The sequence below is a fragment of the Parasteatoda tepidariorum genome, chromosome X1 (genome assembly GCF_043381705.1).
Source record: "Parasteatoda tepidariorum isolate YZ-2023 chromosome X1, CAS_Ptep_4.0, whole genome shotgun sequence".
NCBI lineage: Eukaryota > Metazoa > Arthropoda > Arachnida > Araneae > Theridiidae > Parasteatoda > Parasteatoda tepidariorum.
In genome coordinates this window covers 39,374,327-39,400,388 of record NC_092214.1, presented here as the reverse complement: position 1 = coordinate 39,400,388, position 26,062 = coordinate 39,374,327, and the positions used below count along the sequence as shown (strand labels likewise).

General features: G+C 28.7%; 1 long non-coding RNA gene across 1 annotated transcript in view; it reads right to left on the bottom strand.

Annotated features, from left to right (window-relative positions):
* LOC122270245 (uncharacterized) overlaps positions 1-20,681 on the bottom strand; it is a 52,841-nt gene extending 32,160 nt beyond the window's left edge. The window contains exon 1 of the long non-coding RNA XR_006225693.2: positions 19,861-20,681. This is a non-coding gene — a long non-coding RNA (uncharacterized lncRNA). The remainder of the gene's footprint in view (positions 1-19,860) is intronic.
* Between the last annotated feature and the right edge of the window lie 5,381 nt (positions 20,682-26,062).

Sequence of the window (26,062 nt, the reverse complement as noted above, 5' to 3'; positions counted from 1 at the left end):
AAAAGTGATTGGAAATATTAAACGTAAAGTTGGCAACAAAAATTGTAAAAATAAAGATAAGAAACAAATCTAGAAAAACCACAAGCCGAAAGAGAAAAGAAGCTCTAAAACAGAATAAGAAATACCACAGTGGCCAAGAGGGAATTTGAATGTCGGATCACACTAGACTGTTTAGAACCACCCATTACTTCAATCTACTACTTTTTGCCCAATCTTTTCCTAAACCTGATTTGTTAATTGATGTGTATACCTACGCAGATGTTGAATATCGTTAGAAAAGAGGTAAAAAGTTTATTTTTTTGAAATTTATGTTTCTCATCTTGTATGGAGTTACCGTTATTATTTCATTTTTAATTCTGTTATTTGCAGCACCGGTTGAAAATGTCAAGCGAATTTAAGAGTGAATTTTTAAATTTATTGAATGCAAGAGGTAAGAGAGTGAGGATTGAATGGTGTATGAATCAAATTTTGAAAATGTGTGAAGATGTAAAATTTGAATGGATATGTCAAAAGCGTGAATTGAACGTGATTTCGCATGATGTTTGTCAGAGTGTTAGGAGCATCGAAAGATAAGCCACCAGAGAAAAGGTAAGTTATTTTTCATTTTATTTGATTAAAAGTATTTTAATAAATTTCTAATGATTTAAATTGTTTTTCTAAAAGAACATAACAGCAACATAAAAGAAGAGCGTTGATCCAAGTAATAATCGCCAACCTGGCGATTTAACTGAGTTAGTTTTTGTTATTTTTTTTTAAATAAAAGGGAAGTTTAAAAAAATTTTGTTACTGCCACATGTCTTAATGAATGAAAAATTATCTATTTAAATTGATTAAAAAAATTTCGGAAATTCATATTTAATAACTTTGGTGAAAATATGAATATTTTTTATTTACAATGCATAAAATAGTATTTAAAAAATACTTACGTCTGAAAAAGAAATTTTTCTTGGATTTTTTAAAAATATTATTTAATAAAAAAACCAGAATGTCAATATGAGTTATTATTATAGATAGATATATGGATAGATAGATAGATATATAGGCACAAATTGTAAACAGATGAATTGAAATTTCTGAAATTATCACTGTTTATGTAACCACTGGTTAAAACTTAACAACTACACATTTTAGTAATTGTTTTTAGTCCTTAATTATTATAACTAAATGCATATTTTAGAATCTATCTATGTTTATCATTGAATTATCTATTAGAAATTAACTAGTATCTTATTTTGAGAAAACGAAAGGGACAAATGAGATAATTCTTTTAAATAGTTTGAGTTGTCAAGTCACTGAAATAAATTTAAACTTTTGCAATCGTATATTTAATTTCATACAAGGTTCTAAGTAAGTTTGTTGAAGGCATCATCTTAGAAATTCAAATTTTGAAACCGTTATGCTGTCTAATCGTGACTTTGCATTGAAATGAAAGCTAGCTTTGAACTTACTCAACTCAAAAGTTAAACAAGAAAGATTTTGTATGTTCAAATTATACGAACATCCATACACTAAACAATGAATGCATTGATTTAAAAATAATTGTTATAACTTTAATCTTTCAAATCTTAAAATTATTTAGGCATTAAAAACATACGGTATTTAAAGCTAATATCCTTTAATTGCAGTTAAGGTAAGCATCGAAATACTAAAACAATTTACTTGAGGGTAAATTTTAATTTTTCATGTATTAAGATCTACTAAAGTATATTTTATTTGTTAAGCATGGATGTAAGCTTAGATTTATATGCGTTATTCAAGAGAAAAAATTAAATAATAAAAAAGCGAGGATAAGTTATTCAATTAATTAAAGCAACTAAAAAGATCAAAACCTGATGATATTGTTATAATTAACAAATAAATGTTAAAAATATTTTATTAATTTTAAAACGCGTTTAATTAATATTATTATTTACGATTTTAAATAAAAATTATCATACTGTTGTTTTGTTTATTTGCAAAAGTAATAAATATGCAGTGTATTTTACTGAAAGAAAAAAATGCAGTTATATTGGCAGTAAAAATATTAGAATTCAATCAAAACAATGGAATTTTATTATTATTAGTTTAAGAAGGGTAAGTAAAATAAAATTTCAATTTCCCAATTGAAATTAAATGTAGTTGAGTAAAATATTTTTGTTTCATTTTCCTACTAATGATTGAGAAACTTAATAATAAAGTGATCAGAGCTTATAAGCGTATTTTTAAAGCATAAATTTCCAAAATATAAGTATTTTTTAATTTTACGTACGTGATGTGTGAGCACGTGCACGTTCGGTAACATGCTTGTACGATATAACATCCATAATTTTCTAAATATTTTGATATACATTCTAAGATATGTATTTCCTCAATCCACTAATCAAAATCAGTTGTGTTGTTTAATTGTTTAAAGTGATTTACATCACCGTTCATATTACGCGAAGGGAAACATTATGATAAAAAAAATGCCGCACTGTATGGTAATGATATTTCTGGTAAAAAACTATATAATCCAAATGAAAAAAATAAAATATACAATATTTAAACCATAAATTTGGTAGTTTTTCTATTCGTATAGTAACGGTTTACCGGAAATTCTGGTTTTAAAAATTATAGTTCTTATTACCACATATTAGGCAAAAAAAAAATTGAGATGTAAATTTAATTGAAGAAATGGCTTTTTGCCATGCTCTAAGAAATCGTGCTAAAATTAATAATGTTTAACACATATTATTTAACCACATTTTTTTGTTAATCTTACCAAACCATTACCAAAGCACTTGGGCAAAAATTAACAAAATTTTTAGTGTTCTCAAAGGACCAGAAACACTTTAAAATTTATCATATTCTGGTAGTTTTTACCATATTTTATTTCTCTCGGTGTAATATAATCCTTAAACAAAACCCAATTGCCACAACACATGCAGATACATTGAAAATAAAATTATTCATTTTAATTAAATAATTATTTCTAAACAAACCTCTTAAAAACCGAATTGAAAAGAATTAGTAGTATAAAAATTTTGATTTGAAAGCATTCGATCATCGAAATCATTAGAAACAAAAATTCTTGTGGAATACAGAATACTTATTTACACAAGAATAGCAAGTATTAAATTGAAATGTCGCATTCCGTTGTAGTTTCAGTCTCCCCAAATCCTCAAGAAGAAACTTTTTATTAAATCCCAATAGATTTTTTTCGTTTGAATATGTGTGTACGTAAAGTAGAAAGGGGATTTTTTTAAAGAATCGATCCGACATACGGGATTCGCATGCATGCAGACTTTTCTTTTTATTGCTTTTCATTTCTGTTTGAATTCATTTCTAAAACTATAATCCTTTCTACATAGGATGAATACCTTCAGGGGAAAAGAGCTGTTATGGTGTTATGATTTTCTATGAATACATTAAACCCTAGCTCAAAATTCTCTGTGGAAATCCCGAATGGAAAGAAAAGTCTGTTTGGTGTTTAACTTAGCATAGAGATTTTTTGTTCTTTCTTTTCAGGAAAGATCTAATTTGGAGGGGAAATGAAATAATGCATTCCAAATATATTCTGTTTACTTAAAGGAATAACAAAAATTGTGCAAAGTTAATATTATTAAATTTGAGATTAGAGAAATCTTTAAGAAATCGATACACATGATCGATTACAAATTGTGATACAGTAACCAACCTGCTAAACCTGATGCACAATTTAACGAATTTCAGCGCGTTTTATTTATATAACAGCACATTATTGGGAAATAACAAATAATTTATAACTAAACTATTGAGCATACGAAAAAATAAACCGGAAACAATAGAAAATGTAAAACATGATGAGGCATTTAAATGAACTATAATTCTTATATTATTGGAGAATGTACAGATCAAATAGTGCACTTTATATTTGAATCTATGCCATCGTGATTTTGAAGTTTAGTAAAAGTTTTTGTATAGCCGAGTGTTGTCATAAATTTTCAAATTATTCTTAACTATAAGTCAATATAGCTTATTTGAAAAGTGCAATGGTTTTATGCAAATAGGATGAGGATATCTCAAAAGAATTGCTAGAACCGGATGTAAAATGAATCAATAAATAATATGAGACCAGAGTTAAGGCGAATCACGCACTAGATTAAGAAAAAATCTTTTTTCAGTCTAGTCTAGTGGTTTCAATCTAAGGGTCTCATATATATCAGCATTTTCAGTTTTTACTCATTTCGCAAGCATTATTGCTCTAAAATTCTCTCAAATGATCATTTAAAAATGAAGAGTAATAACTGGAACTCAGAAATTTTTATTTTTTATTTATTTATTTTTTTTTTCAAGCGAAAAGGTTTTACGTTAGGACAGACCGTTCACAATACGCAATACCAGTAGAAATATCGCTAAGAATATATGAAATAAATGGCTGGTCAAAATATTTAAAAATCTTATTTATCTTTATACTGCTAAATTTGTACAGTGTACAACTATTATTTAAATATTTTTAGTGGGCGATTCATCGAAACCTTGGGTTTTCGCTAGTCACTATAACATTATATTTATGAATTTAATATACTTATAACCTCGATGAGTTATCCGATGAAATTCTATGTTTTTGAAACTTTAGTTTCGAGCATTGGTATATTAATTTTATTCAAATCTTTCAAGAATGGGATGCATTAATTTGATGTTATTTTTACAAGAGCATAGTTTTTGTGGCTTATTATGATGGTGGTATTCATTTTGAGCCTTAAAATTATTTTCCAGTCTCATTTTTTAAAAACATATCATTATTATGACCTAGCAGTTTGTGTATTTTGTGATTTCTTAATACTATAGAACAAAACTCTACCTTAAGCTTTATAAAAGCGTGAAGCTTTTAATATTGATAAAACTAGGAAACTAGCTCTTATGATCACCTGCCTCTAAGGCAGCGATTCTCAACCTGTGAGGCGCGAGAATATCCATGAGAAAATATTATTCAAAAAAATTGATTAACTGACTGGAAGGAAAGCACACACACATACAAAAAAATACATGTAGACATAATTTTTTAATAATTAACTTATTGAATTAAAGCAACTTTCAAAATCAAAACTTACTAAATTAAAAACTAATTTAATAATTATTAGCGAAGATTTTCGAAGGAAGGCTTAATATTAGAAATAGACACTCTCAGTTATTTTTCTATATTTAGCTGATATATATATTTTGTCTTCAAAGAAGATACCGAAGAAATAACTTGCTATCAGTTTGTCATCAGTAAGAAAATACTTTTCAAAATTCTTTGCCAGCCTGGCCATTGCTTGCTGTTCTTCAGCCTTGTAAGTTTTAACACAATCATCCACATTTGTAAGGATTGTTAGGGATTTTTTGTTTTAAATTCCTGCTCCACAATTCAAATTTTCTACAAAAAGCATTAACATTATAACTCGTATCCAATATATGTGTATTTGATTTTTTAAGTTGACGATTCAAGCTATTCAGTTTCAAATATGTTCACCAAGTAGTTCAATTTCATCGGAAATAAACCATCGCTAAAATTCTCGGCTTCCGGTCTGTTTTCCTCTTGCAGGAAAATTGCGATTTCTCTCTTAAACCATAAACATGTTACAAAAAGTCCCAATGCGATAACCATCTTGTCTCGTAATAAAATAGTAATTCTGATTGTACTGCACCCATGTTTTTACAAAGTGCGGAAAAGATTCTTGATTTCAGGGATCTCATATTTATATAATTTCCTACGGATACAACCGTAGTTAACACAATATTGCGACCAGGACTAATTTCTTTAGAAGACAGACCTTCTCTGTGGATCATGCAATGTGTCCAGACGAGTTTTGTGGCTATTTTTGTTTTCCAAGTGCTTGTATACATTGGACATTGAACGAGCACCATCGGTGCATATTCCGATACAATATTTCTATTCTATGTTTGCCTCGTTCATAAAATCATATAAAATTGCAAATAATGCGAGTGCTGTTGATTTGAATTCTATTGGTTTGCTGAAAAGTAGTGACATATCTTCACAAAATTGAGCATATAAGCAATAAAATGAGCATCTGTTGCCTCATGAAGCTGTATTGAAAACAATTTGTCACGCAACTTCGAAAAAAAGCTTACACTGTACATCTTCAGCTATATCTATTTGACGGCAACACTATCATTTGAAAAAGGTATGGACTGCAAATGTTTTGCAAAATTATCTCTAAAAATAGTTTCTACAATCTTAATTGCTGCTGGCAAAATAAGCTCTTCACCAATGGTGCGAGGCTTTCTACATATGGCTATATTATATTAAACTTTGTAAGAGGCAATTAAAGCTTTTTCATTCACCTAGTTTTTTTAAAATTATTTTGTCTTTTCTTTTAATTTTAATTCGGAGAATCGTCTGGGTTTACAGACGTACTCACAAAAAATTGTGTTTCCAAGTGTCGTTTAAGTTTACTAGGTTTCATGCTGTTTGTCGCCAATATGTTTGAGCAAATGATATACATCGGACTTTCTTCTTCATTTACTTCAGTACTGGTAAACTCCAAATTTAAGTATTCTTGAGTATATTTTCTTGATTTTATTTCCGGAATCACTCTCGTCTATGTACTTGTTAATGCGGGACTATCATTTAAGTCTCGCTTAAGGGCACTTAAAAATTTATCCATGATTCAGCATAAATCCTCTGCCGTGAATATTTAATACGGCGAATTGCAAATTAGCATGAAAATATATATAACATACACATTCACGATAGATTAGATAGCGATAGCAGGATAGACACCGAATGAGACTTGGAATTATAGAACTTTTTCCCTCTTTCTATGAGAAAACATTTGCTCACATCTGCGCATGCTCGAGACGGTATCTTGTCGACATTCCAAAATGTTCGAGACAGATCGGAACATCTCGCAAAACCTCGAAAAGGTCCGTCTTGGTGACGCAAGAGCAGTAAAAAAGGACCGGATTCTTGTTTAGTCAATGCTGAGATCAGTGTTTCTAAACATCGATAAATTGTTATGTCCTTGGTAATTTGGAAGGTTTAAAATTAAGGTCGTAGTCTAGGTTTAGTGCCAAAATACTCATAATACATTATTACTATATACAATTTGTATCTGTGGGGCGTGATGAAAATTGTGATTGAAAATTGACTCCCAAATTCTTAAAGGTTGAGAAACGCTGCTCAAAAGCAAGTCATCTTAAAAATAATCAAGCATATTCTACAGACTATATACAGTTTTCAGCGTATCAATACATCTGTACAAAATTGAATTCTTAGCATGACCCTACTCATGCTATTAAACATGAAATTTTTATAATTTACTTTTAATATCTCTTAATCTATTTCCTCTCAATTTAATCTAATTAACATATTTTTTTTCCTTGCCGAGTTTTGCAAATAGTAGTTCATTACAATTTGCAAGTTAGAATGCAAATTCTTAAATTAATTCATTGTGCTGTTCATGAATATCACATTGAAAAAAGTTCATTGACACTTGCTACACAAAAAATTTGCATTTTTGTGTAATAATATGTATATAGTGCAATATGTGCACAGCATTGCATATATTTACAGTGTTTACTATATTATTTACTTATTTAATACTTTTTCCAAAGCCCACTCGATCGACACACTTCATTCAGTTATAAGTTTGGAAGATTTGTTGGCCACTCTTTCAGGAGCACTCTATTAGGTGGATCGGATAGAAAGTACAGAGAATGAAAGAAACACCCATGCCTTGTCCTGGATTTGAACTCAGGACCTTAATGATGTGAAGGCAGTTCCCTGACCACTACGCAGTCAGGTCGGCCTAATTATTTAATATAATTGTTATTATGCTAAAAATATATTTCCAATTCACTTGAATTTTTTCCCTGGTAATTTCAGGCAGATGAGTGACTAGCACAGCAAATGTTTTTATCGGAACATTACCTGCATGGCAAAATCACATTATTTTATAGGGTTCACAGTAATGTTGGCTAATTTTCGCTAGACACTCATGAGCTCATTAGAGAGGCTTTTTGTGTTCACTCTAAGCAACGTGACAAAAGAAATTGAATGCCAAATACATATTAAGTTTTTAACATATATTACAATATATCTATACGTATATTCACTCTTTCAAAAGTATGTGTACAACAAGGAAAAGTGCTTAGATAGGAAAAAAATCAAACAAATTTAACTCGTTCCATGTCATATTCGTGTTGTGCTCGCAGCTTTAGCAGTTGAATATATCCCTTCTGGAAGCCGGGAATTTTATATAATTTATTTAATTGTTACAAGTGTTATTACTCCTTATATTTCTCTACTTTTAAAATTCGGTCAACTAATGTGTGTTCTTGTGTTTAAACGTATCTCAAAACTCACCCAATTAAGATGAAAATTTTTTCAATTCATGTTGACTCTTGAATTAAAATGCAAAAGAACCAGAATCAGAAAGAAAAAAAAACTAAAGCATTCATGCAGCAAGAAAAAAAAGTGAGTACTCGGTATTGTTTTCATTATTCCATTTTTTAATAAATTTATGTTCTTGTAAAATAACAAATACAGAAGTTTGAAGTTCTTTTATAAATCACAGCTTGTACTTATCTTTACATTTGTATTAAAAACCTGGATGAATTTTTTTTCTGAATTGAATAATAGTATCGCAAATGTTTTTTAATTACTTCGGATTTATATATCTCGACAACATCCGCTGAATAACATTTCAACGGAGAAACCTAAGGTTATTTTTGGCCCAAAAAGTTACGACCAAAGAAGTAAAAGAAGAAAAAAAAATTTTATGAGGCTGATTTCGCCTCTGATTTGCATATTTTAACAATAGCAAAAGAAAAGCTATAGCTGCAAATTCTTTACAGAGCAACTTTACCTCAACTGCTTTCAAACAAGGGAGGGAAAAAATCTCATTTATTTATATTTCATGATCACAAAAGCTACCTTTACTATTCACGTTGCAAAGTTTTTACCATTTTAATACGTCTAAATGAAAAACAGTTCAAAGTACATTTTCTTTTTATTCTTTTATACTAGGGTTTATTTCTAATACATTATTCTTTGCTCCAGAGGCTTAGTCAGCAAAAATAAAAGAAACTGGTGAAAAAAAGGTTTACCGCGATAAATAAACTAATGCCTGGCCATCCCACGTCGAGAAGTTCTATGATCTGATGAAACGTGAAAAAAAAGGAAAAATTCAAGATGGCGAGAGCAAAGTTCAAATATGCTAATGCGCGTTTATTTGAATTTCTCCTTACCGAACTTCGCTTTTCGCATGCAATATTAAATCACTCCACTAATTTAATACCAAGTTGCTTCGTTTTATATGCATTTAGGTTGGTTTAACAAGGAGGCATAAAAAAGCCTCATTAAAATTCAATTTCTGTTGATATTCTGAATTATTTTTAAAGCGAACATCTACTAAGCTACTGAAGAAAAAGCTAAGTAATTTTAATAAAGGAACACCTTGTGGTTTCTTCGACAAAAACTCTGATAAAATGCAAGTGTTGAATGAATATGTTTTGCATAATAACTAACAGTTCAAAGAGCCGAATTTTGACATTATAAACAATTCAGTGAAATAAAATAAAAGCGAATAAGTCTTATTTCAGAATAAATGCCTCTGATTAAAATATTTCTTTTCGCATCCATTTCTGATTGATCTATATATTTTGCTACATCCGACAGTTTTTTGTTACTGTTTTTTTTAAATGTAATTATAGCATTTTACGCATATATATGAGCACATTATTTTTAAATAACTTTTACCCTTGTCTATTCTTTAAAAATTTGTTTTTGGGTTTTCAATCAATTTTAAGATCTCGGGGCATGTAAGTTTGAGAAAAAAAATCTCTGTCCCCGCTGGGCAAAAATATTCTGGGAGGCGAAGCAAAATAATTTCCTAATTAAGCAGAATTAATCTGTAATTCTTATGTTTTTAGAAATTTTCGAAGATTATTACATGGCACGAGGTAAAGATCAGGATATAACAAAGCAATGATGCAGTGGTAATTATTGAGAATTGCCCTGAAAAAATAGTTTTTATAATTAATCATTATTTTTATTTTTTTAACTCATAATAGTCGAAAAAATTTTGAATCGTAATATATACAAATTTTTGCATCATTTTATATGGCATCATGCAAAATTTGCAAAGAAACTGGTAGAGTAGTTTCTGAGCTATCAAAATTTGAAAAAGTCATATATTTGGATCATCAAACTATTAGGATTAAGTATTAGTACGCGAAATCCGATTTGTACCTGATGTAATTCAGGATATTCTTTATTTATTTATTTTAATTTTATGCACTGTAAGTTAGAAACATGTAATTTAAAAGTAGGAAAGATGAAAATTATTGTATAGATTTCTTAGAAATTTTCTAAAAAGCTCCATTTTAAGCCTAAGTAATGTTTTGTTTTAATTAAAATTTAAACGTCTATCTGAATATTAACTTTGAATGCCATTATGGAATGGGGTTTTTGTTTATAAATAGATACAGTCAATTATTTAATTACTTTGTTTCCATGAGTTGAAAACGGAGAATCAACAGAAAATATGTCACTAAAAAGTGTTATAATTACGATGAAAGAATCCAAGGCTGATAGAAACGAGATTTATGGTATGGGAGAAACGAGATTTATGGTATGGGAATCAAAGATCCATCAAGCACTTTTAATTTGACTTCAAGCAATTTTGTTGTTTTGTTTTGAAATTAAGTTCTCTCATTTAGCCCGACTTAGAACAATAAATTATCATTAAATACCTCCACAATTAAACTTTTCCAATATTAAAATCTCAAATCAAAAATTATTTTTCTTTTTTAAATTCCAAACACATTCAATAAAATGGATGATAATGTAAGCAATTACTTAGACCATCTTTTAAACGTCATTCAAATTCTAGGAATCTTAATATTTTAAACCAAAACAATAAAAACAAGGTCTTCTCACACTTAAAAGATAATGGCGAAGAATTAACAATAAAAGAGGAGCCGAACAGTTAAAATACTTTGATGAAAGTACAAAAGAGACAATACATCATTTATGACAGTTGACTGTTAGTTGATTGCATAAATCTTTGTCTTCAGATTTTTTTAAAAATATTTTACTCAATAATAAAATTTTCTTTACGGGATGACATCAGGATTATTCAGTTGTCCGATAGTAATATGAAGCAGCCGCTGATAAGTAGATTGAACAAAGGCATTTGTAGAGTAAGAAGGACAATGAAAATTAATGAAGGGAGGAGACTGTTTCAAGCCCAAAGCTTGTTCGGCCATTAAAAATTCGTTTTAGGAAAGATGGCTTTATTGACATAAGGGAAAAACTTCACATATTCTCGAATTTTTTATTTCTACTTTTTATCTTTTTAAATTTAGTTTTCTTTGGAAAATTTCTTTGTTATTTTTATTTAAATACGTTTTAGCTTTCTTCAATAAATTTTATTTAATATTTTTATTTAATTTATTATTATATATTTTTTTTACTTTTTAAGTGTCCAATTCAAACTCAACTACAGTGTTTTATGACTTTTTTACGAAGCAAACAAGTTATTCCTTATGAGTTTATGTGAAAATTAGAATAAATTGAGGAATTTGTCTGATAATGAAGTATAATATCGAGCAAATTAGTTACAACTTTAATAAGATGTTAAATGTATCCATTTTACTGTAAATTTTAGCCATTGTTTGGTGTATTGAAGTTTGAAATGTCTTATTTATATGATAATGTGGTACAACTTGGCACTATATAAAGATTGAAGCAAATTTGCACGATAGTATAATTCTACTCATCGCAAAAATTTTAAGAATTTATAGTGTGACAGAGGAAACCTAGTTAAAAGCTACCCAAGTAACACATTTCTTACTTTATTTTATATTTATTACCAGCGTTGAACAGCCGACCCGATTCTGAGTTTACAAGTGTCAACTCTCATGACTCTCGCCACTCATGAATCAATTCCGTACCCTATAAGTCAACTCCATACCCTTGTTATTTTGAACCTAACCAAGAAAACAAGGGAAAACCTGGATCAAGCATTCGGTCAAACTAGGTCTTGGTGAAGGACTTTTTGATGGAACTGACCCGCATTTGCTTTAAATGGAAGGAAAAATCATGAAAACATCCCACGCTTAGCCTGGCGGCAAGGGGATTCTAACCCATGACCCGTCTACCACTAAGGATATTTTATGGCTGAATTGTGATCGGTGCGAGCCAGGAGCAGATTTTGTACTAACCAGTGATCACTGGGACTCGAACAAGGTTACATCATGCTCTATTGAATGCTCTATCCCCTGTGCCCCCGCGTCTCTCATATAACGCGTGGTAAATGTTCGAAGTTGAGAATATTTCTTCAGGGCCCTTATCAGATCATTCTCCCTTGTTCATCAATGAAAGCTATTTTCTTGCCTATTAAATAAATAATTATTATTTTCGACTATTTTTTCAGTTTATTCATTGAAATGTGCTTAATTTTGATCTTTTTAGTTTTTATTGTAGCAGTGATTATTTCTAAAAATTAGTCCAAGTTTATTTGTGTTAAATTTTTAACCCTTTCTCTGCGAGCACCGTATTTAGCCGTATCCACGTGATGGCGTGTGTGTACGAGCGCGCCGTAATTAGCCTGCTTTAGCTTGATGCTGTTTGATAACTGCACTGCTTGACAATTTCTGAGGAAAAGTTGCATTTTTCGGAATAACTAAAAATTGACATTGATTGAATATCGGAATAGCTGAAAATAGACATTGTCCTATTGCATACGGACATATTTGGTGGAAGCAATGTGCATTTATTATAATACAAAATGGTACAAACTTAGTCGCATCAAAAAATAAGAAAATTAAATTTAAAAAAATATGCTCCTTAAACGATTTCCTAACTGCCACAAAAAATGGTTAATATAGTTAAAATGGAATATGTATGAGTATCTCAGTAGTATGTATGATTAAATCAGACAATAATGCATATTTTGCATCTGTTATTTATGCTGTCCACTAAAATATCGGTATGCCCATGGGGATATTGACCCACACCTCACTCAAGGCGGTTATTAGCTCTTACAAAGTTCAGAGAGGTCGTGTTCTTTGTGAAATGCACCTGCCAAGGGCTTCCCAGACAGGCTCTTTAAGATTCAGGTCTGGGCTATTGCTGGGATATGCAGGCTATTGCATACGGACTATATCTTCACTTTCTTGTGTGTCCGATACCTCAGCGCTCTTATGTGACAGCGCATTGTTGTTCCTAAACAGAAATTCTGGATTTTCCCCACTCTTTAAAAGAAGAACATGATCCCGAATAATTTCTCTGCAATACCGCTAGGTTGCAGTCCTACCTCACTCAAAATGAGAAGCGGTGTTCTACTATTGAGTAGGTTTCAACCGCTTAAACAGTGTTATGGTTCAAGTTAACAATATTATTGTTGAACCCTGCTGTAGTTTTTCTAAAAGTATATAAGAAAAAACAAAAGCTTCGATTATCAGTAACAGAAAATGAAATAAAATTAAGACATATTAACAAATATTTTTTGTGAGGAAATATGTTCCTTTTTGTTGTAAAATGTGTTATGTTTTAATTCCTTAAGCTTCGATACGGGTGTAAACATTTAATATCGTTCGATACTGTTCAGAAATAAAAAAAAATTATAAAGGTATCGTTTTATAGAATAATCTTTGGCATCGTATTTTCCTCTTTTCTTTCGTGAACTCCTCATTTCCTTTTATTGCATTAAACTCTTTCTAAAAATTAAACAACAACAGAAAAAGCGAGCCTTGATTCCACTAAGAAAAATGCTAAACAATATTTTTGATTCTAAAAAAAATTAAAATTTATAGCTGATGCTTCTCTTATTTATAAAGAACTTTAAAATCCGTCATTTTACAAAACTGAAGAATATTCATAAAAGCACTCAACCCCATTTTACTCCATTAACACATACAGCTATCTAGAAGAAAAAGAATTCAACCAAGGAAAAATATCTTAGAATTGATGTAGTTATAACTATAATTTCTAGATTTATTATCAAGTCGCTTAAATTTGGGACTAATAATAAAAAAGTAATATTTTAGTTAAGGGAGAGGTAACACATATAAGCATTTATAGAGCTCAATGAACAACAGTAGACATACATTTTCGATGCCATCCCATGTTGACCTAGCGTGACATATTCTTCGTACAAATTACGAGAGTTCTTCCGAATTTCTTCTTATCTCAAATAGGACTATTTTCATATGAAGCAAATATGTTTTATTCTTTTCAAAAATCAAGTAGAAAATATTCATTTAGCTAAAACAAATAATCACTTTTTTTAATATGAGTTTTTTCGCATCATGGCACATAAAAAATTAAGGCGTTAAAGGGTTTTAATACAGCAACAGTTTGAACTAGGATACCACATACATATTAAGAGCATAATTATTACATTCTAAGAATGTATGGTCATACAGTTTACTATTTTTATACACTGCATTCCTCAATTTATGAGAGATATTTTAAAGTCAAGTTCTCACCTAAGTAGTCAGTTATATTATTTTTCTAAATAGCTTTACGATAGGAAGATTTCATCCCATTTAGAAAGTTTTGAAACTATGTTCCATGTTTCTATGGAAATCCCCTTTAAGTTCCTAACACATCCGTTTAAAAATCTATTTTTTAATGCAGATTTACTCAAAATATCTTATTTCGCTCTGTCGATATATTTTCTTACCTTCAATATGTTTCTTGATAGTGAATATTTTTTAAAAATAATTCAGGAAACAGTGAAATAATTTTCTTTTAATTTTAAATTGTACTTCCAATGTCAAAAATCACAACGTAAAATCTCACTGAAAGAACAAAAAAAAAAAATTTGGGAAAACTTCCGCTAAATCAAGCTGCGATAGTGTTCCGAAACCCGTATATACGATGCTGAAGTTCGCAGTTGGATGATTAAATTTTGACACGACATAAGACTACCCATGAGGAAAAGCTAATTACAATCGCAATGGGAGGATTAAGTTGAGATTATGTTTCAGTCTTACCAAATCCCTTAGCAACACCGCAATACGTTAGGAAAAGTAAGAATGGGATTGATGGAGACCGCTCATAATGGGGTAAGTTAAAATCTGTTAGAGATAGTTAGGGGCTTCTCATTAAATAAGTTTTAATTTTTAATTCTCAACTTTCAAATGATTTACGCTTCAAGATAGATATTACTCCGAACTTTTGAGTTGAATCTAAATTGAAGTTTTAAGTTATATTTCGATTTAAGGAGTATTATTTATAACTTTACTTATATTTTTTATAATTTAAAAACAAAGTCAAAACACAGTTTATTTTTTTTTAGATTTTTTTTGTAGAAATAAATTGAATACGGTGATTACTTGTTGGGTCACGTATTAATCTTAATGCATAGAGTTCGTAATATAAAAAATATCACACTAAATAACTTTTGTTCTAATGATCAGATTTTGATGAACTAAATGTTTAATGGTTTAAAGAGGGAACCTTGAATACTTTAATTAATTAACGCGATGTATTAAAAAAATGCGGAATCAGACACAGAAATTTACTTCCTCTGAATAAACATGTCTTTTTAACGACTTATTAGAATTCTTGACTGTCGAAATGTAAGGGGTAACTGCAATCTAAACAAATATTGCCTCAGTAGTTCAGTCAGGAGAAGGTTCAAAAGCTTGAGCCTCTTAATGTTTATTTTTCTTTTTCTGTATTAGTCATGACCCGAAAATTTCTCAAGCGAGTCTGAAAGGTTTGGCATACCATTATAAAGTTTATTCGAAGATATGTCCATTCAAAATATATTTTTATTGATTATTTATTACTTCTTGTTTCTTTTTATCCTAGGAGTAAAAAAAAATTGGAATTTTAAATATACAAATTGAACTATGCAATTTTAAAAGACAAAAAACATAATATAACCGAAATCAGACGAATAGTTTCTGAGTTTCAAAATTTCGAAAGAGCAGCATTTTTAAACCTTTATTATAAAAGCTGTATTTAAAAGATACCTGGTTACTCAATTCATGCAACATGCAACATAAAATATTGTTTAGCTAAGCTCAAGTTATCTATAAAGGTCCCGAAATTCTTTCGTGACCTAACACTATTTTCAGACTTGATATTAAAATTTCACTGTTATGGAGATGAAAATAAAACTTCGGACATACGTAATGCTGACAATCCGTTATACAACGGTGATAATATTTAATAGAATATATGATTTGACTCTTATTATCAGTGTTTCTTCTAAAAATGTTTTTACGTAAGTAGTATAATTGAAAATATGTTACCCACGAAGTAAAGCAAGTCACAAATGAGCGTAGAGCTGTCAAAACTAACATCATTATTAAAAAAACTAGCACTATCATCATTATTTGTACATCATTAATTTGATTTTTACATTGAAAATTTGATTGACCTCGCAAACATTACCTACCAGTCATAAGATCAAAAACGGTATTTTTTACAACCTATGTTTTTATTCAAAATGATCTATTTATGATGACCCAAAGGTGCATTTTTATAAACTAGTTCCCATTATAAGATTATCTTTATTTTGGCTATCTATGTATGAATGAATCTATGCATCTATGAAACTAATTAAACAAATAAAAACATAAATAAAGAATTATTAATCAAATTACAATACAATCCTAGCTTCCTATCGTCATAAAATTTCCTTATAAATCTTTGATGATGCGAAATCAATGCCTATAGAGCTGCAAAAACGATTGTTGTTTTCCTTTATTAATTTGATTTGTCTAGTAAGCATTACTACCTACCATAATCAAAAGCAATATTTTACAGAACGTTTGTTTTTATTAAAAATTAAATATTTATAACCTGAAAGTATATTTTTATAACCCTTCAAATTTTTCTAATTAAGTTTCTTTTCGTTTGACTGTCTTTGCATGAAACTAATTTAGCAGTCAGAAACACAAATGAAGCATTAATAATCAAATTACGATATCATCCTAAATTCGTATTTTCCTTTGAAAAACTAGATTAATGTTTCGCTTTTCCCACAAAAAATTTAATTCATGTATTTATGATAATAATAGTGTCTTTTTTAACATCCAAATAGAAGACTTGGGAAGGTAAAAAATAATCAAATCAACACCCCATGCATTTCTGTACAATTGTTGTTTTTAAAATGTAGAAGATTAAACGTTTCTAAAACTCTCTTTCTCGTGACGATGTCTCATCAGGCTTTCTTATAGCGTGTGCTATTTAAAATACTTGAAAAATTTTCGTGCTGTAAGCTCTTTCCAGCATTTTTCCTTCTGGAAGATGTGATAATGGGTATTAAACTTACGTAAAATGAAGTGAAAGCACTCTTATTAAACGTAGTATATATCAATTCAAATGAGACTCTTTTAACACGTGAGCTTTACAGTCTACAAAGCACGGATTCAAGAAAAACATTTATCTAAGCATGGGGGCTCTTTATAAATCTCAATGTTTGTTAATTTCTTGGAAAAAAAGTAAAATATACACAATTATATGTTTTTTTGAAACACTAAAGTAAAAACATATTGATAATACCATTTTTCAAGAAACTTTCTCTTAACACGGTTTACTTGCCAAGTAATTGTTGACTTATATTGCTTAATAGTTAACACTTTTCAAAATATTATAATGCTAAATCTGAATAAATTTATTATTCAATGGTATTTTTGCTCCTATCGTTTGAACTAACAATAAGACAAAAGTACGGCCGAAACTACCGAAATATTTTAAAGTTTACTATGTTTCTGACTCAGTGGAAGCACTGAAAGCTTAATAATTTTTACCAATACGCTTTGGTATTAATTTTGCTAAAACTAAAAATGAAATATGGCCTTATAATGTGTGATAAAATTGATAAAAAATGAAATAAAATTTGGAAATTTTGTCATGATACCTTAGAGCATGGCATAAAAATCCCCATTTATTCGGTTAAATTTACTTCTCAAATAAAATATGGCCTTATAATGTGCGAAAAAATTTATAAAAAATGAAATAAAATTTGGAAATTTTGTCATGATACCTTAGAGCATGGCATAAAAATCCCTATTTATTCGGTTAAATTTACTTTTCAGTTTTGTATGTTTTACTAAATGTGTGGCAAAAAGAACTATAATTTTGAAAACCAGAATTTTCAAGGAACCGTTACCAATGAACCGAAAAAATACGAACTGTATGGTTTAATTACCTATATTTTGCTTTTATTAACCATAAACATATTTCGATCTTTTTTTCCTTTCTTTTTTTGTCAGAAATGTCATATAATACAGTACAGTAATTTTACAGTCTTTATTTTTTCACCGGGAAACGTATTGCAATGTTTGAAAGGGGTTTGGAAAGACTGAAAACATAATTTTAATTTAATTTTCCTACTGGACTTATCAAGTAATATTTGTTCATTGTTACACTACCCGCAGGGTAAAATCAGATCCAAGATATATATTTTGTGTATCTTAATGCTAAAGACTCCATTTATTGGCTTTTGATACTAAACTCTAAAAAGTTCAATTACATCATTATTTTCAATGAAAGTGTGTTTTGTTGGTAACAACTGTTTCCTTATAAAAATAATAGTGTATACGTACATTTAAAAATTAAATGGAATTTTCTTGCACTCTGGTAAGTACAAAGGATAAGATACAAAGGCATTCGGGAAACAGATTTATCTATCCTCAAAAAAAAAAGATTTATCTATCCTTATTTGCAGAAAAATATCGGGTAACAAAGATTTATTTAGATTTTTTTCATTTAAAAAATAAGTATAAAAATATAAAAAAAGTAAATAAAAATTTACTAATAAATGATGCTGCTAAGACGAAATCAAATCACAGTTCAAAACATTTGTTTTTGTAAATCATTATACAAGTTTATTGTAATCTGAGAAAATGCAAAGTATATACATATTAACATGAGATTTAATGAGTTATGCATTTAAATAAATGATATCATACATAAATGATACCATTATACAGAAAATAGCTTATTTTAACACTCTACTATGAGCGTTGAATCACATTACCATAATGTTTAATCAGTTATTCATCTAACAACACGATACCATGGATTAATTTAAACAAAAAAAATAGATATATACTCAATTACAGTGTGGAATTGTTTTACCACAACGTTTAACTAGTTTCGAATCGAACTTCACGATACCATGGATTAATTTCAGCAAAAAATAGCTTAGCTTAACACTCTATTGCAGTGTTTAATGCTACTACAGTAAAATTAAACCTACTTTGCTTCAAATTTTTCGATATCATGGTAAAATGTAAGCATTAAATTTCTTAATTTGTCTTTTGAAGAGTTAAATAAGAGGATATAACCATGACATTTAATCATTTTTGCTTCTAATATACGACAATATGATTACTGCTTATCTGTATATTGCATAAAATTTAATTGGTTTTTTATTTAAATGCATCATTAGATTGATTATTTTAAACATAAAATATCTTACATTATGTATCTTATTGAAAAGTTTAATCATATTACCATCAGTTTCGCAGTTATGCATGGTTACTTAGATTAAATAAAAGAGTACCCAACTTACAATTCCAAAGCAGCTGAGGCAATCATATATGTAAACTTAGTTTGAATCACCTATATTTTAGTTCAACCTTTAATTAGCTTATCTTATAGAGAAAAGTCTTCGTATGGGATCGACATGCTAATGTTTATTCGTTTAATTTAAGTAAAAAGTCAAGATCATTGTTATGTTGGGTTGGTGCTGTTATAAAAAATAAAAAATTAATGATAATAAAAATTTAAGAGAGATAATGGCCGAACAAATCTGTATGGTTTTTTTAAAAAAATTAATGATGACTCATGATGTTACGTCATAGTGGCAGACATGAAGTGCCGCAATTAGAACCTTGTAATTAAAAAAAACTACATGAAATTGCAGTGATAAGAAAACATACCTGTGGGTGAGCACAATCACAATAAAATGGAGGTACTCCTAAGGGGAAAGAGAAATCCAAATTCTCACAGAGTCCTTAGTAGTCACAACAAAAACACTTAGAAGTTCACTAAAAGAATTCTCTTTATTTTTGCTACGTATCAGAGAGTTCCATTCTTAACATAGACACAGGAAAAAACATCGAAGAGCATTCCAAAAACATCCAGGTCAGCATTCAGTACCCATATGGTAAGCCATTAGTTTTTTTTTTACGATGGTGACAGGTAGAGGATCTGGAGACGGCCCAAATTGGTCAAACATGAAATAGAAAGGCTGAGGCGCAGGCGATGGATGGCGAGCGTTGTCATACAAAATGACCAACTTAGAAAAAAACAGGAACATTGCATACTATTTAAGTCGAGGAGCAATGAAGTTTGCTCATTCCAAAATCATAAATCTGGTAGAACCTCATTAGAAAACGACATGATCAAACTTGAGTTGTTGAAAGATTCCTCAGCACAAAAAATCACTCTCGCAGCCTGTTGAGATAGTTGCAATGGCGGTGAAATAACGCCATGATAAAATTAAAACTCCGTCTCTCAAAAGAGAGGAGGGGGTTAAAAAGAAAAATGAAAAATCCCTGTTAAGGGATCGTAGGATATTGGATGATGTACTTTAATTCGAATGCTACATGCTCCAAAAATGGGCGGTATTTATATAAAAAGGTTGAAGATTGAAGTTAAAGTACCTAAAATGCCGCAGAATCGTGGCTAAAACGGGAACAGAAGTGAACTGATGAACCGGTAAAAATAAAATCATAATTATGCACTAACTGTGACCAAAACGGACCACCTTCCATGTGTTTACATCAAAGGCTGACGAAGGTCACAGGCGTGAAGGTCGACAGACAGTGAGGCGTCACAGGAGAGGGGTCAGGGGTCGTCCTAATTTTTAGGCCACGATCTAGTTAAAAAACTTGTGATTACGTGACACAATGTCACAATCATAATGTAAAATTTATTAATAGATGTCTTGGTATTTAGAAATGGTATTTAGAAAAAAAAATATCTAAGAAGATCTAAAGATCTTTATGTCTATATTTATAGTTCACATTATATGAGTATAAAATGCCGATAGTAATTTATTTCATCTTGTTTGAAAATGTTAAAACTGCAGTTACATTATGTGTAAGCTTTTACACAAAAATAGTATAAATGTATTGCTAATTACTATTATTTGATTCAATACTCATGAATATTTAATAAAACGAAATTATAATAATAATATTTTTATGAATGAGATTTAAAAAATGTGATTAAATGAAAAACATTTATTAATAATATAAAGGAAAATCTAAGAAAGTTGGGTAATACTATATAATAAAACACTTTTGTTTGAGTTCACTTATAATTAACGTAGTTTTTAGCAATGATCTTTAGCATACAATTTAAGCAAAATAAACGATTTCAACTAATAATCAATAATTTTTGGAAAATAAGCAAAAGAGTAAAGGTTTCCAATGTTCAAACATGATATTTAAGTATTTAAAAAAATTAAATTTATTATCATTGACGTTTTATTATTGTAAGTGTTATTATTATTAAGTTTTTGTGTGAGGGAGTAAAATTTGTATTTGTCATACTATTTTCCTAGCTAAGGACGAAAAAAACAAACACTAATTATTTGAAAGAATTAAATAAAAATATATAAAACATTATGACAACAGTTAAAAAAAGAAAAGACGAAATATTAAAAAAAAAATTACTAATGAATAATAAAATGCAAATTTGCATAGTGTATCTTCTATTTTTATATTAGTTACTTTTAAATCTTTAAAATATGTCATGCGTATTGCTCGTTTTTTTTCAGTTAAGCTGAGATATTGCAATTTATAAATTATCCACTAGAGAAAATTTCATTAGAAAATGAGTTTCAAATCGTATGAATCTTTATAATGGTGAAATGTGCCATACACTTTGCCTTTGAGTATTATATTTGTCTTCTATTATAATGAACTCTTGCTTGTTGACTCCGGATCTTATTGCTGTAAAATAAGGTGACTCCTAGAACAGTAAATATACATTTTTTGGTGTGGAATTAGTAAAAAAAAATAACTCAGTAGAAATAAACTTCTGGGTAGAGAAATTTTAGTCCAATTTTGTGTATACAACTTAAATTTCAATTAATTAAAACAAATAAATGAACTTTTTTTATTTTACACTGAAGATAACTTTATACAATAAAACTTGTGGAATAATGCCTATTCGAATTTAGTGTTTAAAAACTCTAAAAATTGTATGAATGTGCTCACTTTATATATATTATAATGTGTGATAAAATTGATAAAAAATGANTATATATATATATATCCACTTTATACTGAGTCGAGCATTCTTACATGCTTCAAAGAGTGTAGTTAAATCTTAACATGATTAATCGATAAAACTTAAAATAGTCTGCTGCTCGTTTGGGAAGAAGGTTAGGTTTCCGGCAATTAGACGAATAAATAGTGTATATTTTAACTATTTAACTAAATTCTTGAAATGGTGTTAGAACCTGTTTTAAACGTATAACAAATGCTCTTAAAAAATTATTAAAACTTTAAAGTCAAATAATTGCGGAATTTCAAGATATGTAAAAACATGGCGGCCAAGACAGCAATTTGTTTACATATTGATTTCTGTTGAAATATGAGTTGTTATCATCGAAATGAATTTGCAAACGGATTATAATCTCTTAATACCAAGTAAGTCTCAATATTTCTTATTGATTTATGAAATATTGATTGCGGTTGATTATTTGCCAAGTAATTATAATATCCTTGTTGTATTAATTGACAAGTTACTCATATAAACTGTTATAAAATGCGTGTATGTTTTTTGTTGTATATTGAACTCATAAGATTTTCATAAATATGTAATCATGTTCTAATAACATTTACATAAATATGTAATTATGTTCTCATAAGATATACATACATATGCTAGATGAGTAAAATAATTTTCTAATTACTTCAGCTTTGTTCTAATTTTTGATAATATTCTGTCTGTGCTTATTGTATGCTTGATTAACAAGCAAATTTTAATTTAAGAAATATTAAATATAAAGACATCTTAAATTTATGAGTCTTGTTGTAGATTGTAACGTTAGAGAATAACTTTACTGAATAACAAACGTGATTTTTCTGCTCAGGACTGCTACTACCTGGGTTTTGCAGAATACTACTACATTATTTTTAGCAGCCTGTTGTTTTCTCAATATTTTCCTTCACTGATAACTTTCAGATGTGATGGTTTTCTATTCAGTTGGTTGTTCCAATGTCGCCCACAATTCTTTTTGCATTATTTATAGAAGATGGTGTTTTTAGCTGTATATTTAGGACAATAATCTTAACCATTATGATTTACTCTGTGAAAAATTCCAGATCAAATTCCTGAGTAAAGTACAGACATTTTGTGCACATTATTCATAAAATCCATTTCACCGCGAAATACTATGCCGTAATTTATACAATAATATTTATTTAATTAGATTGATTCAGTTATTTTAATGTAATTATTACTGTAAAGATTACGGTACACCATACTTTTTGTTCCGTTAAAAAAAGGGTTTTCGGTACCGGCAACCAGAATGCCGGTACTTTTGATCGTGATTTGATCTGAAATGTTTTACAATTTTAAAGATTTACCGATTAATAATTCAGACTTGTTATTACAGTGTAATTTGCAGAATTTTATTCATCAAATTTATTACATGTGAAACACGATATGATTGTGTCACATGTCAGAAAAAGTTTTCAAATTTAATTTTTTGTAACGGTATTTAAATTTTTATTCATTACTTACCACTCAAACAGTTTGCCAAAATTAATCCTAATAAGACTTTAAATGTATTTTACTTAAAATGTATTAATTCAAAGAAAATTTTTATGCAAATAGTTTGCTTTGTTGTACTTCATTCTGTAATTTTTAATCTTGTGGACTATTTCAGTTGATAGAATTCTTGTTTATGTTCAATTTAATGATAATTAGATGAGAGTTTAAATGTTTCTTTTTTGTTAAATACTTAATATCTTTTTACATACTTAAAGCACGGGAATATTTCAAGCGTTAAATGTTTTGTTTCGAGAAATCAAGTCGAATAAAAATGACTTTTTTTGCACTTACAACAACCACTGAACGAGCTAGATGTTTTAAAAAATAGTAATGCTGATACAGTATAATACAAAAAGTTTCGAACAACTTGACGTACAACTTAATTCAAAACCCTGAAGCAGTTTCACAAACTTCTTTTCGTCTAACAATTCATCAGATGAGTATTTGATGTAATTTTTTAAGAGCCTCTTTATAATACATGCATGCAGATTCATTAAAAGCATTATTTTAGACACCTCAAGGAAGTTTCAATTTGAAAATTTCAAATTATATTCCTAAGAAACGAAGTTTCGTAAGAGAAAAAAGATTTTACCAAACAAGAAAACTTTAAACTCCCTTAGGTATCATGGCCTATGCTACTAAGAATACATAACAATGCGTAATTTTTATGATATTAAGAAGATCAGAAAATATAAAAACCATATCAACTGTTTTAAAAATGTTTTTTAGTAATTATTTATTTAACCAGATAACAAAGATAAATACAAAACTGGGGTATAAGAAAAGTATCAATATTGGTATGAATGGTTAACTGAATAAAGAGAAGACACCAAAAGTTTGAAATTTTCAAATAAATAGTAAAATGAATGAAGAACATTTTAGTAACTTCATCGTCATACCTTGAAGCATAGCATAAAAACCATTTATTTATTTAGTTATTTTTTGTTTTGTATTTTTACTAAATATGTGGTAATAAAACTTTAATTTTCAATACCGGAATTTCCAGTAACTAATCATACTATATTTAATACAATCGTATTTTAGTGGTTCAGAATCCCCTCTGATCGAAAATTGTGGCAATATAAAGTAAGAAAGCACCATTATTGTTTTTGAATCATTAATCTGGATGCTTGTTAGATTATCACAAAACAACCCTTTGTGTAACTCTAATACAACATTAGCAATCAAACTGATAGATAGTGTTAAAAAATGACAAAAAGAAACTTTTAATCAGTAATAGTAACTAATTAAACTAATATTTTTAAATTAGTATTTTAAGTTAAGAATGATATTCAAACTATAATAAACAATTGATATAGTGGAATAATTCATTTTACTAAGAAATGACTTAGAACTATACCATCGTTTAAATTTCTCTAGATAACGCATATTCAATAAACTTCATCTTGTTACTTTTTGGGTTAGTTTTATGCAAAAAACTTGTTGACTTAGCCAAGATCAAAAGTAGTTTTCTTTCCAAAAGTCATCAATCAAACGTAAGTTCCTTAAACTTGACTTATTTTAAAGATGGATAAACTTTAATGCCTTAAAATATTTCGTTTCAACTAAAATAAACGAATATTTCTTTAAATGATTTTACTTCTTTTTAAATTGTGTGTGGTTGACATTGAAATTTGCTCTTCAACGTTCTGAATGCAAATATTTTCACTGCCCTTTACTTTCCAAGTGTACCTTAATGATAAATTCAAATTAAATTTTCAAATATTTATGTTTTAATCAAACTACATAAATTGTAAGATAAGAATTGAAAATTAAATTTTAAACAAGTTAAAGCATAAGTCTCTAAATCAATCCGAATATTACATAATTTATTTAATTCTAAGAAAGTAAAGTAATTTCTGTTATTATAAATTTTTGAAACGTATCATTTTTGTATTAAGGAATATTCTATTTGACATACCGCTTTAAAGGATATGTAAATACCCTTCCCCTCTTAGAAAATAAAGTATCACATTTTCGTTGAAATATTGAGTAAAAACATTTTTCATCCACTGGCCCTTATTACTGTGTTATATTATTAAATTTTAATACAAATTTTTAAATTTTTTTAAAAAAAATAGGATTGCTTAAATACGTTCAATTTTCTTTGAGTATATGAATTGAATGTTGTTAGATAAAAATAATGATGCATAGATTAGTTAATATTTTTTGCATGTCATACTTTCATGATTCAAGGACAAATTATGTTGCCTTAAATGTTAAGAAATACTTTTGTTACGATGTTAATTTTCAGTTTTGTAGTAAAAAGCGCAGATATTTCAGTTAATTTTAGATTAGAATACATAAATATTTGTTAAATCTAGCGTAAAACAGTGCATATTTCGTAAA